Raw genomic sequence first — 7138 nt, forward strand, 5'->3', positions numbered from 1 at the left:
ATATGCTACGTGATTAGTAGTGTCTTTGTTTTCCGTCACAACATGCGAACACCATCTAGTACATATTATACGTGTATACTAACATCTTTATGATTCGTTTGCACTTGGCATTCTAAACTAATTCTTTTTTTTCCGCTATGTTAAGTTTTTTTAAAATGTCTAGAGTGTCTTCGTTTCATTACATTGATGTTAAACACATATTGATGTCCTTTTAGGCGATGGATGGGTGGTGGACGGTGGTGGTGAGTGGTGAACGTGGACAGTGGGTGGTGGACGTGGACGTGGATGGTGGGTGGTGGTGGACGTGGACGGTGGTGGGTGGTGGACGATGGTGGTGTTTAACCCTCTGCAAACTTTAGAAGATCTTAAAAGCGGTTGGACTAAGTCTGCACCAAGAAGAGCTCGTGCAGACTTTTTTAATTAAACGTCTTTGGAAAAACAAATAGTCTGCAGATGGCAATATCTACCCGTGGTCTGTGCGGTGCAGACAGAAGAGACTGCACATATCTTTTTTTTTTTAAACAAACACCACATAAGACTTGTTAATATTGATTTGAGCGATGAGCAAGAAAAGTTATTATATTTTATATAATAAACCGTTATAAAGATAGATGATGTAAACTCTTAAACCTATACAACTTTATTGTTTGATAATATAGATCTAGCCCACTTGATAGAGTGACATTTGTCATGATAAAAATAAATGGAGTTCAAACCGTATTAACTTTGACACGACCATAAAATAGAGATTAGAGAACTAAAACCAAATTGAAGGAAATGATGATATCTATATTCATTGAATATTTGTTGGAATGAGTCAAATCATGAGTGTGATAGTATATGAGTGAGTCATATTCTTTCTTAATGTGTGTATGGTTGTTAAAAAAGTTGTTCGCTCACTAGAATTATATTTAGAAAAAGCTCGTCTATGGTTTGTAAACCACTCGAGGCAAGGTAAGTATGTACATGGGCTTGTTTGTTAACTTGGCTTATTTAACTTAAGCCTACGTAACACGTTCACATAAGCTTGAGACCACCCTAATATTAGTTTTAATATTTTTTCACTCAAGTATAATAATAATTATTAAGTATTGAATTTAATTTACATAAGCTTGAGACCACCCTAATATTGGTTTTAATATTTTTTTCACTCAAGTATAATAATAAATATTAAGTATTGAAGTTAATTTAACTGTGTCAATATATACGTTCACATAAGCTTGAGACCACCCTAATATTAGTTTTAATATTTTTTTACTCAAGTATAATAATATATATTAAGTATTGAATTTAATTTAACGAACTGTGTCAATATATACGTTCACATAAGCTTTAGACCACCCAAATATTAGTTTTAAAATTTGTTCACTCAAGTATAACAATATATTAAGTATTGAATTTAATTTAATAATGAACTGTGTCAATATATAAGTTCACACAAGCTTGTGACCACCCTAATATTAGTTTTAATATTTTTTTCACTCAAGTATAATAATATATTAAGTATTGAATTTAATTTAATGAACGGTGTCATGCTTTTTACCGGAGCTCAACTTCACATTTAAGCTCACTAAGAACAAATGAGTTATGCTACCTCGTTTAACTTTGAACTCGAGTTGAGCTTGTCTTTGAATAATCGGCTATACTCGCTTGTTAAAACATCCTAAAACATAGTTAAACCACCTTAATATTTCATATATCACTTTTAAATGTTTTTAGCATCATACTAAAAGATAATAATAATAATAATAATACTTTGTTAGAACGATAAATTTCTTTAATTTTGTTATGATTTGTGATACTTAAATCCAAAACCTTTAAACCTTAGTGTTCTTAAAGGTTTTACGTTTTGCTAATGGGCCACCAACCCCATTAGTCAATAAGAATATTTAATTGCTTGAAAATTTATAACGTATAAGTGTACACGGGGCGGTCATGTGATCCCAACCCATCACGCATGTGATGTCGTGATACACCGCCACAAAGGTTGTATCATGCTGTGATGGAGCAAAACTATGATGGTTGTCGCGGCATGATGTTGTGGATTGTGTTTTGTGAGCCCACGTAATTAAAATTGTGTTTTATGAGCGCACATATTTTATATTTATATATACTCTAATTTGCAACATCTTTAGGCATATCACTCTTGTACTCTTGGCTTTACTTGTGTATCATGCTTTATTTAGTTGTAAGGTTAGCTTAGCAGGTTGTACATTGTTTTGTCTCTTTGTCTACCAACCCCTTTAAGCCAAGTTTCATTTCAAAACATAGTATTTGCTCTAGGGTTTTGTATAACCAAGAGAGAGAGAAAGAAATTACGGTAGAAAGAGAGAGAGAGGCAGGAAAGAGACACGGCGGCGGCGTTAGGGTTCCGCCACAAACACAACGACGGTGGCGACTGTGGTTGACGTCGCAAGCTCCGGTTCCAGCAAGAGAAGAATGTTTTTTCAGCAGAATTCGGCAATCTTGATTTGGTTTTGTTTCACATTTTCTCCACCAGTAAGAATCAAAATTGAATACAAGTTTAGCCAGTTAGTTGTGTTCTTACACTGATTTCTGATTGAATTTTGCAAACTATTTTTGGTGTGTATGTGCTATGTGTTGTTGTAGGTACAACCTTATTTGATTTATGGGCTACGTGTTTTGTTTTGCTTGCCTATTGTACACGCGTCTTCTTCACTCTTCATCAATGCTTTCTTATAGCTGGAAGGGCTTATGCCAGCAATGTTGATGAAGCGACATTCAGGTGCTTAATTTGATGATTTTTTTTTGGAATGAATTGATTGTTAGATAATATGACATGATTTGTTCTATTTTTTTTTAGAAATGATAGCTTTTGGGATGATGGGCATGATGTACAACGAAGGGTGCAAGTTCATTCAAGTTAGTTAAGAGTTATTAAAGTAGGCGGGATGGACAAGTTTTGTGTTTTGATACAATTAAAGGTGGAAAAACAACCTTAAAGTATATGTTTATATATATGTATGCAAGACCTTTTATAGTTGATCAATATCATTTATTTTGGAGTCAATAAGGAATTGACATTTCGAGAAACATATGTTTGAAATGCTTGAAGTATATAATTTATAGATTGTGAATATAAGGAGGTAGCTACTGAATTTGATGGTGATTATAAATTACTCTGCCACTGTAGCTGATGATATGAAGATTACAGTCAAAATGTCTTCAACATTAGTGCCTTTACCTCTTCGGAGATTAACTGGAAACGATAATGCAAACTTTTTTATATGTCAATAGCATACTTAACCACTAAAAAGAATTATCATTGTTTTATGTTTATCGGAAAGTTAGCGGGTCAGGCTACTACTTTGGGCTTGTAGGTATTTCTGTATTTTTCAAGATTGCTTATTTTGTGCAGCGGGTCAGGATATCCGCGATAAAATCTCAGGTGCGGTAGAATCATGTTCTAGAAGAAATTTGCCAGGGGCATAGTCACATGGAACACGATACGCTCCGATACACGGTACGAAAACCGGTACACAATTCGGGCCTTTCTAAAAATCGGTACGTTGGGGAGTAAGCTCATTTGGGAACGCAAATTCGGTACGTGGTACGATGTATCCTATGGCGTAACACTGTAGTCTGGTACACATATCATATATATTGTGTGCTAGATTGATTGTTACAGCAGGTATTTATAGTTAACATGGGATGGGTAATAATTAACGTGTGTTAATTGTAGTGTGAAAAGTTAATGGCGGGGAAAAATTGTTCACTTACCTCTGTTATATAAAAAGCGGGAAAAAGTTAATAGCTTTTCAAATTCCGGTACATGAATCTGGCCATAGCGGAACACCGGCCAGTACAAACGGAAACACGTTTCGGATTAATTAAAAACGTGTATTTACCGATTGGAACACTATTATAGTACACAATCGGGAACGTTCCAATTTAGCGATCCGTACACGTACCAGAGGCGATTGGGACGACTCTGTACCACGATTTGGTACGACTGATCTGGTACGCGATACGCGGGTCTTTTAGCGTTTCCTGTGACTATGGTCAGGGGTGCCCAACAAAGTTCATGAAACAAGATTTCTGATCATGTACTATCATCAAAAGATGTGGTAAAGATGCAACTGTTATATATCCATGTATAACTCTCATTCTTTAACTTAAAAAACAGCTAATATCTGCTATAATTGCAGGGAGACGTGATCCAAGAACTTGCAGGAAAGAATGATAGAAACTACATCCAAGTAGCAGTTTTGCCATATTATCAAATTGACGCCTATGTTTGCATCGCTACCAGACCAGGTATGAAAACGGTTGGACATGATTCAACCCTTAGAATTGGGAAAGCAACAATCATCTCAAGTTAAAGATGATTTATTTAAATTGGTAAATTTGGTAAAAAGAATATGTATATAGCAAATTATAGCTCAATTGGCTAAAGCATGTATCAACACAAATGTCTACGTTGGGTAAAACAAATACTTGGATGAAACTGATCCAACTGTTAAAAGATCACTCAAACTGGGCTTTAGTTATAACTTTGTGTTTTTGCCTAAAAAATTAGAATTGATTGCTTGAGATTTCTAATATGATAATTATGCATCATGGCAATATGTTGTTATTAACTTTTGAGTTGTGATTACTTTTATATAAAGCCTAAGAATTTGATAAGTGTTTTGTTGTAATTTAAGGAATAGAGTTCTGGCGACCCTTCAGTTTCCGATGAAGCTTCGGTTAAGTTTTGTTCTCCGGCAAGTTTCTGCCCAGGATAACACCGGTGTGGTGGTTTTGACTGATACATTACTGATCTCTAGCATGTTGTTTTACTCATGAAATATACCTGTATGTTTTTGTAATTCAACTTGATTGATGTTTTTTAATTTTTGAAATGTAAAAGGTTTGACATGGTTAATGTTTAATGCTATCCAACATTGGGCTTCCATTGCGCTTTAATTTGTAAGCCCCGGCCGCAACGCGGCGGGGGAGTTCCATCTAGTTATATTATATTATATATCATATTATATTTTATTTGTCTTTCATATTTTATTTTAAGAGTGAATTTCAATGATTGTCCTTTATCTTTATATCCATTTTCAGGCGCTGTCCTTTACGTTCAAAGTTGACGAGCTTTGTCCTTTATGTTTTCAAATCATACACGTTTTGTCCTTTAGGCCTAACCCGGTTAGTTTTTTCAGTTAAATTTGGTCACGTGCTTTGCATATGAGGGCATTTTTGTCAATTCAAATTTGGTCATGTGTTGCAGGCGGTGATGGGTGGAAGATACCAAATTTGAATTGACAAAAATGCCCTCTTGTGCAAAAAACATGACCAAATTTAACTGAAAAAACTAACTGGGTTAGGTCTAAAGGACAAAACGTGTATGATTTGAAAACATAAAGGACAAAACTCGTCAATTTTGAACATAAAGGACATCGCCTGAAAATTGGTATAAAGATAAAGGACAATCCTTGAAATTCACTCTTATTTTAATTAAAAAACATATGACAGCAAGTATGACGAGTGAAATGTGATGAAATAAGGTGTCAAATTGTAATTGGTTGTGATAATACGATGGTGATGGGTGAAGGAGTATTATGACCACCTTCCACCCTAATAAGAAAAAAGAAAAAAAACATATAAATCTTATTAATTTTTTTTGTAAATTGATATGAAGTTAGCTTTATTCACTTGACTCAAAGCATGATATTCAACATGTATAGTTCACATTAATTTGTTATTCTCTCAACCCTTGGCTTATAGCTCAGTGGTTATGGGGAAATGAGGGAAAGACTCATGGCCGAATGGTCTCGAGTTCGATTCTTGATCCACTCGGGTTTTACCGGCTTGCATTGCCGTGCCCTTGGGCGGGTGTAGGGTCGGTTTTTCCTTGGAACTGGTGGCATGGTGGGCTAGGGGCTCCGTGCGTGCAGGTTGGGCTACCGCGAGCTACCTTTCGGCCAATAGGTGCCGCATACGAAATAACCGGCGATTCTTATGTTAGACGTTAAAAATTTTTTTTGTTATTCTCACTCTGTCTAAAAGTGTGAATATATCAAAATTTTAGAATATGACAAGAATTTAATAACACCCTTTCGACTTTAAAGTTTGAACACCCGTATATTTTGGACCGCTTTTGTAAAGCCCACTATTTTTGTTGGGCCAGCTAAACTTTAAAGGGGTTTTTGGGCCGAACAATTACTACAAGGTAGATAACCATGTGAAGGCACTTCTATCTTGTGAAAGAAACCACTTCCTGTGACCCCCTTTACTTCCCATCTTATCTTTTAACATTTATATCCCCATTTTCACCAAATCACAAGCACAAAGTCGGCCCAAAATGAACCCTTCACTTTCTTTCTTTCTGCTGGCAGTTATTATGGGTAAACTTCCTTTGTTTCATTTCAAGTTTCAGCTTTTTTTCAAGATCTTCATTTATAACTTCTGTAATAGGTACTGTTCATACACATGCGGAAGGTGCAAGAGAGGTTTTAACCAATCACCAAGCCGAGACACTGCGTATCGCGGGTTCAAGGTTACCAGACTGCATGCACGCGTGTGGGTCATGTACACCTTGCCACTTAGTGAAGGTGCGGTTCATCTGCTCAAATGGACCAGCCGAGGCCGAGATTAGCCCGGTGGCTTATAAATGCATGTGTAGTAACAAAACTTATCATGTTCCATAATCAACAAGATACTTGCATTACAAACAAGTTATATAAAAGTTCACACTTTACACCTACCATGTTCCATAATCAACAAGCTACTTGTATTACGAACAACTTATATGAAAGTGCACACTTTACGACACGATATTGTTTGTTGTGACTCTTTATAAGTCTGGTTTTGTTTTTGAAGAAATCTCGATACCATGTTGCGGTCAACTTGGGGATCTAGTCAAGCGTATTTCGATCAATATATTATAGTGGCAATTTTGACCCATTTACTTATTAACAGGTCTATATGGGTCAAACACATAAAATATTTTTAAAAAATGGTTAAAAAAGAAGCAACTCAAATGGATCAACCGGGTTGATAACAGCAACTTTTGATGCATAAAACCGTCTAGATAATTTTATTAGCAAAAGAAATTGATTATCATTAGTACCTTGCGATTTTAAGCAAGGTAACCCTTTTGTAATGATATATGACACGCTAACTGTTT

The 7138-nt window shown here is 35.5% G+C and overlaps 1 long non-coding RNA gene across 5 annotated transcripts; it reads left to right on the plus strand.

The window, feature by feature from the left end:
• Positions 1-2257: 2257 nt before the first annotated feature.
• Positions 2258-4916, plus strand: LOC110898907. 5 transcript variants are annotated; one of them, XR_002569752.2, is made up of 6 exons: positions 2259-2499; positions 2611-2746; positions 2825-2945; positions 3380-4088; positions 4170-4278; positions 4668-4916. It is a non-coding gene; the product is annotated as an uncharacterized LOC110898907 (long non-coding RNA). The 5 variants fall into 5 exon arrangements; XR_002569754.2 differs by having other exon boundaries at positions 2260-2499; positions 3380-3564; XR_002569755.2 differs by having other exon boundaries at positions 2258-2499; positions 3380-4278; positions 4674-4916.
• Positions 4917-7138: the final 2222 nt, after the last annotated feature.

This window comes from Helianthus annuus, chromosome 13 (assembly GCF_002127325.2).
Source record: "Helianthus annuus cultivar XRQ/B chromosome 13, HanXRQr2.0-SUNRISE, whole genome shotgun sequence".
Taxonomy (NCBI): domain Eukaryota; kingdom Viridiplantae; phylum Streptophyta; class Magnoliopsida; order Asterales; family Asteraceae; genus Helianthus; species Helianthus annuus.